Below are 10823 nucleotides of genomic sequence, written 5' to 3'. Positions count from 1 at the left end.
TGGAGCCCTCACCAACCATCAATCACCTGTTCACACCAATTCTATGTTATCCCACTTTTGCATCAACTCCCAAAACACTAGTGGCAATTTACAGAGGCTGATTAATCCACAAACCCTCATACTGAGTTGGATGATCAGCCATGATCATATTGAATGGTGGTGCAGGCTCGAAGGGCCGAATGGCCTACTCCTGCACCTATTTTCTATGTTTCTATGTTTCTATCAGAAGAATTCCTAAATTCTACATTGAAGGGATAACTTTTCCAGTATACATTAATGTAGTTGCAAATAGATTAAACCTGGGATAAACCTTCCATTTACAAACTAAAGACCCAAAATGTGTAATGCAAATTCTCAAATCTCCTTCATTGCTGTCCACCAGAATTGAACGCTGCAGCAATGTTTTCATTATATTCTTCAAATGAATTTGTCTGATGTATTGTTCGGTTAACACAGGCCTTCACGCAAGACTGCTGTGAACTCAGGCAAACTCTTCCTTGCCCAGAGTGTGATTAGAACGCGGAAGCAGCATCCACAAAGAGTGTAGGAAGGAACTGCAGATGCTTGTTTACACCATACATAGGTACAAAATGCTGGAGTGACTCAGCGGACAGGCAGTATCTCTGGAGAGAAGGATTGGGTGATGTTTCTGGTTGAGATCCTTCTTCAGACTGAGAGTCAGGGGAGAGGGAAACTAGAGATACAGAAGGGTAAGGCGTGGTAAACGACAGATCAAAGCAGACGATGATCAAGGGAATGTAGAATGTTTCGTTAGCTGAGGGGAAGGTGACAACGAGGCATACAAACAGTAAAATTAATCAGGAGGACCGTGAAACTCGTCGGAGAACTTGGGTGGGGGAGGGATGGAGAGAGAGGAAAAGCAAGGGTTACTTGAAGTTAGAGAAATCAATATTCATACCACTGGGTATGCGGCACCCAGCAGACCCTTCATCTCCACCCAAAACCTATTCCTTTACTTCACAGATGCTGCCTGGCCCACTGAGTTACTCCAACATTTTGTGTTTGTAATAGGAAAAGGAGGATACGCAGATAGGGTTAAAAGAATAAAAGTGGGAGGAGAACGCCAGCTTTGACAAGGTCTGCTTGGGTGCTCTATGTAATTTTATATATCCAATCCCTGAATGTTTGTCTAGGAAGCTACTTTTGACTGAAAGGGGCCATCAGCTACATCCCCTCCCCCCATCCCTATCCACCCTGTCCTTCAAAACACATTGAAAATGACGCGTGTAGCCAGCATTGGACATGTGATTATCTGCGCTTTAGAACATCCAAAGTGCATGTAAAAACTGCTGTCAAAACCAATGTACCATTGTCAATTAAAGTAAATGCAGGGAAAGGATGCATCCTTGATCAATCCTGCTGATGTTGATTTAAGTCTACAGGCATCCATGTTAAAAATGAATGCTGGGAAATGGCTTTTTAGTAAAATCCAGTTGCACCTACAGATTGCACTGCTTTGGTCATTATGTTAGTTGACCAAAGCATTGGTGATATGGACGGCCAGCCCGCTAATCAATAAAATATTTGTAGCGCAATGATGTATAAAATGCTGTGGCTTCTTATAGGAGCTGCAAATAGCTTTCAAATTACAGGACTTTATCTGTGATACTGAAACAATTACAAGTGTAAAAGGAAATGTGGGTAATTAAAAGGCAATTTCTGTGCATTAGGATCACAGCATCTTCAGAGACTGTGTACTGATTTGCTTGTCTTCAGCTGCTAGATGTTTATTTTCTTGCTTTGCTGATGTACAGTCCCATCAAGGATGACATTTAAATGAACGAGTATTCAACACAAATGTGATCATTTGTACTACATCCAATGTGGCACCATACTGAGATGATTATTGCTGCTGGTCTGTCACGGTAGCCCGAAGGGGGAAAAAAGGAGGTAAAATGTTACCAATTTACATTTTTCATGACGAATTTTTATGCAAAAGGCGATCTGATTTTGCTCCCATCTCACCTGAATCATGCGGATCAACAAAGACTAATTGAGCGGTGGTTAATGTTTAAAAAAAAAAGCCAGCTCCACAATACACTACAGCTGTTCTGCATGGTTTTTTAATGCGGCTTGAAAGGGACAAAGAACAAAAGTGCATTTATTTTCAAAGTCAAGTGATATGGGAATTGATTTGTTTACCACTTTTAACGATGTCTATGCAGCAACTGTAACTACAGCAATTAGTTAAACTTCAGTGATAAATGCAATCTATATCAGCATGGTTTGATGAGAAATATATTGTTCTGGTGTGAGGAATGTCAGAATGGAAATGTTGACAAATCTCCCACTGTGACGCACAGCAGCAGATATGTTGACTAAATTAGGCAAGGTGAAATTTGTATCTTTTTGGTTGCAATTTTATTTACTGTGAGTGAATGTTAAAATATAAATAGCATTAATATTTTGCTTTGTAAGAACTTATTAAGGAGTAATTGTTTCACATGTCTTATAATATTTTCATGGTCAATAAAACTGATTTCAACAACTGAATAGCTTCTCTATACGCTGAGCTTATACTGAAATGATTATTAACCTGGCTGTGCCTAGCAATAAGAGATTACAAAGGATGGTATAATATCCCAAAATCTCATATAATTAAGCTTTATAAGTGATATTTGAATGTACATTGAAATACCGTGTTCCATGATAGGATAGTACACATTTTTTCTCAGTTGCAAAGTTAAGTTGAAAATTACAAGTAATAATTTTGTGTCTGTGAGAGCAGCTTTAAAAATATATTGGGGATATATTATCTCAAATTCAATCCAGGTATTCTTAAATGTCCTCGTGACCCGTAACGTAACAGCCAGAGTCCATCTAACTTTCCAAGTGCGCCTTCATTACATAATCAGAGTAGGTGGCTGAAGCTATTCTTGAAGACTGCCTTCTGGTGGAGGGGAGGTGTATTGAATCCTCCTGCACTAGGTTTAAGGGTGAAGGCAGACATTTTGGGGTAAATTAAATCACGGGGTAAATTGAACACGGTGCAAAATTGTGTACTTGAATGCACTAAACCATAAATTAGGGGAATCTATTTTCAATCTATTTACATTTTCAATGAATAGGTCTCAGCCCCGTGTTTTTCTTTTGCTGATCATTGTCGGTTTGTTCAAAAATAAGTAACTAAGCAAAGAAAAATTCTTAAAAGTTATCTTCAGCTATGGGGGCAAATTGTCTCTCCACTTCACCCCAAAGGTTCTAGATCTGCAACTGACACAGATTGCTGCTGCTCACACTCAACAACAGCACCCTTTATGCAGCACCTTTAAGACTTTAGGCTTTGGAGATACAGCATGGATACACATTTCGGCCCTCTGAGTCTGCGCGGACCAGTGATCACCCATAGATGAGCACGATCCTTCACATTAGGGACAACTTACAATTTATTTTACAAAAGCCAATTAACCTACAAACTTGTACATTTTTAGAGTGTGGGAGGAAACCAGGGCACCCAGAGAAACCATGTCACAGGGAGAATGTACAAATACCGTACAGACAGCACCCGCAGTCAGGATCAAACCCAGGTCTCTGGCACTGTACGGCAGTAACTCTACCGCTACACCACTGTGCTGCCACAAGCTGTAAAATTTATACCAAATTGCTTTACTCATTTGAAGAAATAAATGAGTGCTAGAAGCACCCATCAATTATAAGCAGTACCAGATTAAGTGAAACCTGTTGGGTCCTATGTTCACATGGGAGGGCTGGTCCCCCAACGCAATATTCCACCTCACCAATTCCAATATTGGTGGCCAGTGGGAGGGGCGGGGGCTTTCTGGAGTGCTAGTATGAGGGTTGCGGGCCGAAGGGACTGGTTTCCAGAGGGCTAGTATGGACATTGTGGGCTGAATGGATTCTTGGGCTGGATGCTCAGTCAATCAGGTCTGGTGGGCTGGCAGTTCAGTCACTCAGGCCTGGTGGGCTGGCAGTTCAGTCACTCAGGGCTGGTGGGCTGGCAGCTCAGTCACTCAGGCCTGGTGGGCTGGTAGCTCAGTCACTCAGGCCTGGTGGGCTGGCAGTTCAGTCACTCAGGGCTGGTGGGCTGGCAGCTCAGTCACTCAGGGCTAGTGGGCTGGCAGCTCAGTCACTCATGCCTGGTGGGCTGGCAGTTCAGTCACTCAGGGCTGGTGGGCTGGCAGTTCACTCACTCACGGCTGGTGGGCTGGCAGTTGATTGACTCACGGCTGGTGGGCTGGCAGTTGATTGGCTCACGGCTGGTGGGCTGGCAGTTCACTCATGGCTATTCCTTGAAATTCCATTTCAAGCAGAGTGCAGGCCACTAAATTCAATTTCATACCATTTCAAGCAGAGTGCAGGCCACCAAATTTAATTTCATACCATTTCAAGCAGAATGCAGGCCACCAAATTCAAATTCAATTTCATACCATTTCAAGCAGAATGCAGGTAGGCTGTGGGCCGAGCATCAAAAATGTGTCTAGAAATAGGATTTTGTGACCCAAGTCACCAAACTACATGAAATTTTCACATATTGTGTAAAAAAAATTATATAAATCACCCCTGAAACTCGATATGAAGAAGACTTGCACATTTTTATTAAATTAGAGAAAAACCGGAAAAATTTAGGGTAATTTTTAGTCCAATCAAAGCACGTATAACATTGAGTTGTCTGCCAGTTGGCAAATCACGCACTTTGTTTCAGGCTAGCACACAAAATGGCTGAGGGGGCTTCACAGATGCCTGTTTTACTGAATGTGTTATTCTGTGGAATAAATGTCATGGAAACTTGCAGCAGGTAATTGTATTTAGTGGGAAAAGCATTAAAAAGGCTGAAGAAAATGCTGCTAAGTCCTCGGCCCACAACGGGAAGAAAACGGAGGGATATCGATCGCTATTTATAGGCTTCCATTACAGTGGAATTCCATTCCATTTTTTCCCCGTTGTCCGGGTCTGAAAACGACCGCTATAGACGGCACTATGTACAGCCTCTCCCCCCCCCCCGCCCCCGCCCACCCGCGGAGATGATCCACGGCTCCGCGTTCGCGAATCGGCCGCTTACTAATTGAGACCGCGGCTTCACTTTACCGCGAGTACCTATGTCCTGCGAACGGAGGACTTTTTCCCGGTAAGTTTTCGCAGGCAGCTCCGAGATTAGCTGTTAAAAACTTATTACTCTACAACAGGCTGGCATTAGTGACAATGTTTAATTGACTGTGTTATGGAAACATATAGTTTAGGCCCTCAACTTCATGAATGAATGAATGAATGAATGAATGAATGAATGAATGAATGAATGAATGAATGAATGAATGAATGAATGAAGTGAATGAATGAATTTATTCACATTATAAAAGGGTGCAATTAAATTAATTAAACTCCATACAGATAGATTTTCATAAATTCAGACTTTAGATCTTACCTTTTAGTTAGAGTTGGTTCCTGACTCTTAATCTTTGTGACCTCAGCAGGGACTTTGCTTTCAAGACTTCCGTCACTTTCAACACTTCCATCAACTTAGCAGCACTTTCTTCAGCCTTTTTAATGCTTTTCCCACTAAATACAATTACCTGCTGTAAGTTTCCATGACATTTATTCCACAGAACAACACATCGGAATCTCCAGTAAAACAGGCATCTGTGAAGCCCCCTTAGCCATTTTGTGTGCTAGCCTGAAACAAAGCGCGTGATTGGCCAACTGGCAGACAACTCAATGTTAAACGTGCTTTGATTGGACTAAAAATTACCCGAAATTTTTCCGTTTTTTCTCTAATTTAATAAAAATGATTTTAAGGGTGATTTATATAATTTTTTTTACACAATATGTGAAAATTTCATGTAGTTTGGTGACTTGGGTCACGAAACTGCAGAATAAAGCTCCTCGGCCCACAGCCTAAGGCCACCAAATTCAAATTTAAATTCAATTTCATACCATTTCAAGCAGCGTGCAGGCCACCAAATTCAAATGCAGTTTAATACCATTTCAAGCAGATTGCAGGCCACCAAATTCAAATGCAGTTTCATACCATTTCAAGCAGAATTCAGGCCACCAAAATCATTTCATACCATTTTAAGCAGAGTGCAGGCTGCCAATTCAGTTCATTTCTAGCAGATTTTAGTTCACTCATGGCGTAGACTCACAGTTCTGGACGCAACTCTCACTCACAGTCTTCCAGGGTGACTGACTCAAGTCCAGCCTCTGGGGCTTTATACTCCTGGCCCCCCCGGAAGGGGCGTTACATTCATCATGGTGATTGACAGGCGAGAGGTCCAATCAGCTGATCTCAAGATTTTTTAAACATTCGTAATTTTTTAATTTTCATCGATCGGAAAAATCCTCGGGGCTGCCTCAGCGGAGGAGAACTGTGAGTGAGATGGCCAAAAATCATATCGATATAAGGTAGCGTTTTTTCTAAAGTCAATATACAGCGCAGACAGGAAGTGGTCAAGATGTGAATTTTAGTTACATAGATATTGCTAAATAATGAGTAACTTTCTTCTGCACAAGGTCAAGATGTGAGTTTTTAGCCATGAGCAGTTTTTCATACCAATGCTATGAACATTTAACCAGATTTAGAGTCTAAACAGTGGAAGCAGGAGACATGGTCATTAATATAACTAGTGATTGTATGCTATCACAAAAATCTGAAGAATAAATTGAAAATAAAGCTCACGATATGAACATATGAAAATTGATACTTTCCCTAACACAATTGTATTCTGATTAGTACTGCACAAAAATGGGTTAAAAAATGCTGAAAATCATTTCTTTAGCTGTATTTGTATAATTATTAGTTAATATGTCACAAGTGTTCGTGAAGAAACTGATAGAAGAAGGGCTGGATTTTACCTTTGACTAATAAAAAACAGTCTGATGATAGATCATTGGTCTGGAACGTATTTCTGCTTTTCTCTCCATGGATGCTGCCAGAGCTGTTGAGCATCTCTACCAATTTTTTTTTAGATTTCCGGCATCTGCAATATTATGTAGGAAACATAGCATCCAATTTACCTGTAACTAATTCCTTCAGGCAATCCTGTTCAATGACCAGATAGTAATTGAACATAGAACACTACATACGGCACAAGAAGGGGCCCTTCATCCCGCAACGACTGCGGTGAACATGATGCCAAGCTGTGGAGACACTGGTATCGTTGTCTCGTTGTAGGACATTGATCATTCATTTAATCTGGATTTTTAACTTATGTATTGTGTTTTTAAATATATATAATTTATGATGCTTTTATAAGTAATATACTAAGATTTTATATGTACTTTATATTTTTTAATATGCAATGCATTTTTTTTTTAATGTAATGTTGCCCCTTGTCTGGACCTCAAGTCCGTAATAAAGTTTATTATTATTATTATTATTATTATTATTATTATTATTAATCTCCTTTGCCTGCACGTGATCCATATCCCTCCATCCCTTACATATCCATGGGCCTCTCTCAAAGTCTTTTAAATGCCATTATTGTATCTGCCTGCACCGCCACCCCTGGGACCCATCATTCACTGTGTAAAAATCTTGCCACGCACATTTAAACTTTGCAACTCTCACCTTTAAACTATGCCCTCTAATCCTTGCATTTCCACTTTGGGTAAAAGGATCTGACTGTCTCTCTGTTTATGCCTCTCGTAATTTTAGAAACTTTTGTCAGGTCTCTTCTCAGCCTTCGCCTCTCCAGAGGAAACAATCCAAATTTGTCCAACCGCTCCTCATCGCTACTACATTCCAATCCAGGCAGCATTCAAGTAAACCACGTCTACACTCTCTTCAAAACTTCCACAGCCTTCCTGTATTGGAGTGACCAGAACTGCACGCAATACTCCAAATGTGGCCTTACTATAAAGCTGCAATTGATCATTTGATATTTCTTTTTGTTTCTTTTTGTTTTGAACTGGTGAATAAAATGTCTCCACTATCCTCACAAAAAAACAGGTCATGTCAGTTCATATCACCATTGCATCTTAAAATTAGCTGTGCCCAAACTGTTTACAGGTTTGGTTAAAGAAACTACAAAATTTAACGAACAAAAATGTTGTAATGGTCATGAGAGACGCTATGCCACCTTTTAAAAGAACTTGCATCTTGCTCCTGAGATGTTCTTAAGACAAGAGATGTCTTAAGAAAGTTCATGGTGTCATGCCAATATATCTTCATCTCTTGTGCTTCTTCCTCAAAGTTCCAAAAGGTCTATTAACCGATTTGCTGCAAACCTCTTTGAAAAACAATAATCTAAGTATTGCTGTAATTTTGTAGGTTTAGTCAGGAGTACAGAGCATCCACCATCCATAGTAATGAACAGCACAGTCTGATTTGATGGCAACCTGGAGAAGCAACATTCAGCCTCCTTGTGCATGGCATCAGACATATGTATATAGATGATCTGCAAAACAAGATGGGACTGATGAAGCACTTCCTGAAGACGAACAGAAGACTGACAAGGGTCAGTTGAATGCCAGTACAAAGAGATGATATAACGTAGCTATTAATCAGCGAGGCAATCACCTTTGTGCTGGTGGTTAGTTTAGCTGTGAGATACAGCGCAGAAACAGGCCCTTCAGCCCAGCGAGTCCTACACACACTAGGGACAATTTACAATTTTACCAGGCCAATTAAAATGTAAACCTGTACATCTTTGGAGTGAGGGAGGAAAACGGAGAACTAGGAAAAAACCTACGCAGGTCACAGGGGGAACATACAAACTCCGCGCAAACAGCACCCGTAGTCAGGACCGAACCTGAGTCTCTGGCGTTGTAAGGCAGAAAATCTACCGCTGCGCCATTGTGCCTTCATACAGAACTTGTCCAGTTCTGCTCCCTTTCTATTTCCTCCAATATTTTTTAATATTCCTCTTCTTGGCCAGCTACCTAATTTAAAAAAATAATTTATGGATTGTGCTTGCATGCATCCATCTGAAATGTGGAGAACCAGAAGGATTAATTGTAAGGCATTATTAGCTCCCTTTAGTCATTGCATGGCTGGGGTCTTTCATGTCAACACATGTACATTTGATACTGAGCCTCCCCTATGAGGAGACAATATTCAAAGACTTACAAGACTGTTATCAGCAGTGACTTACTCATGAATTATGAGTATTTTATCATGTGAACTTATGACTCACAAAATGTCTAATAATATGTCTGAAATAATACTTCCAGTGATAATAGAAAGGATCAAATGTGGTGGAAGGATATCTAGCAGCGAGGAATTAATACATATTTAAGCATCCAAGAGTGGGCTGCCAGAACCATGAGCTAGAAAAACTGTGTTTACCATTTATACTTCATCATTTCAACATGATGTGCACTTGTGCCATTTAAATTATGAAATCAGAGAACAAAGCTCAGTCTGTATCCTCACATTGTAGAAATATAAAATTAATTTGTGATTATACGGGTTTCAATTCAAGTACAGTATTTGCAGGGGTAAAATATTTTTTTTAAAATGTATTTTCAGAATTTATCAAAATATGCAAAACAAATTCACAATCTGCAGTTATGGGCATTTAACAGAATACATTAAATTATACCTGGAAATGAATGAAATATTAGTGACTAAGATATTTTTAAGGAAAATATGTTAGCCAGTAGAGTCGGAGCATGACTGCTTCTCTATTGCAATATTTATGCTGCCGTGCATCAGGGAATTATTACTAACCCTTTACAGTAAATATGCATTTTTCTCATTCATCTGCTCTGACGTATGGGCGATGGACTGGCAATACTCAGTGTGAAATCACCCAACGGCAACAGTGAACAGCCGCACCTCTTTAAACCACTTTAAAGCCACTTTAAACCTTTATTTACAGTAAATCGTAAATAATGGCTGCATAATGTAGAACAGGTTTCAGGAGTGGCACAGTGGCGCAGCGGCAGAGCGCCAGAGACCCAGGTTCGATCCTGACTACAGAGTTTGCACGTTTTTCCTTTGACCGCATGAGTTTTCTCTGGGTGCTCAAGTTTCCTCCCACATTCCCAGGTTTGTAGGTTAGTTGGCTTCTGTAAATTGTCCCTAGTGTGCGGGATAGAACTAGTGTACGGGGTGATTATGGGTCAGCGTGAACTCGGAGGCATGCTGTATCTCTAAACTAAACTAAACTAAGATATCCTGGTGATGATCACCAAATTTGGTGCTCATAACTGCCCCTGGACAAGAAAGCGAGGATTTAGTTGGGTAGATTGCGGCTGGATCACATGACCTCAGAAATGATGAGGCCCAGGCAAGTTTGCGGCTCCAAGAGGAGAGGCTCTTCCCCATTGAGGCTGTCAAAAGAAAACCTCCAATTATTTTTGGTGGATTTAATTGCCCACCAAACTGCCCATAGCAGCCCCTTCACAGATTCTGCCCAAAATGGGAAGCAAGATCCCATGTATATCATTGGACCACAAATTCCATCTAGAAGAGATTCTGCTTAAATCAGGTCATTATTTTTGGATGCCCAGTAACAGTCTCCATGGTGTTAAAAGTGTAGGATACCAACCAACCCAATGTTAAGATGACTGTTAACTCTTCAGCATCAGGTGATTAGACTATATACTAATTGCATATTTTCTTTTCCAGAAATACTCTGTACATGTCATCAATGCTCATGTCTGTGGAACATCTCATATTGTATTAACTGTGAACTAACTGCATTCATGTTAACTCAGTCACTGAAGTGTGATTGTATATAATTGTGCATTCACAACTTGAGGGAGAGAAGATCCCTACATTGCATGACATGAAGTCAGGTGCCATCGTTATGAGAACATCCTTTAAATTCCCCAAGAATGTCACAACATTTCCAAAGCAGGGGGCATTAAGAAATTCCTCTTTGTAAAAATATGGTGCAGAA

The sequence above is a fragment of the Amblyraja radiata genome, chromosome 20 (genome assembly GCF_010909765.2).
Source record: "Amblyraja radiata isolate CabotCenter1 chromosome 20, sAmbRad1.1.pri, whole genome shotgun sequence".
In the NCBI taxonomy this organism is placed as follows: Eukaryota; Metazoa; Chordata; class Chondrichthyes; order Rajiformes; family Rajidae; genus Amblyraja; species Amblyraja radiata.
Note: the sequence above shows the minus strand (reverse complement) of the source record.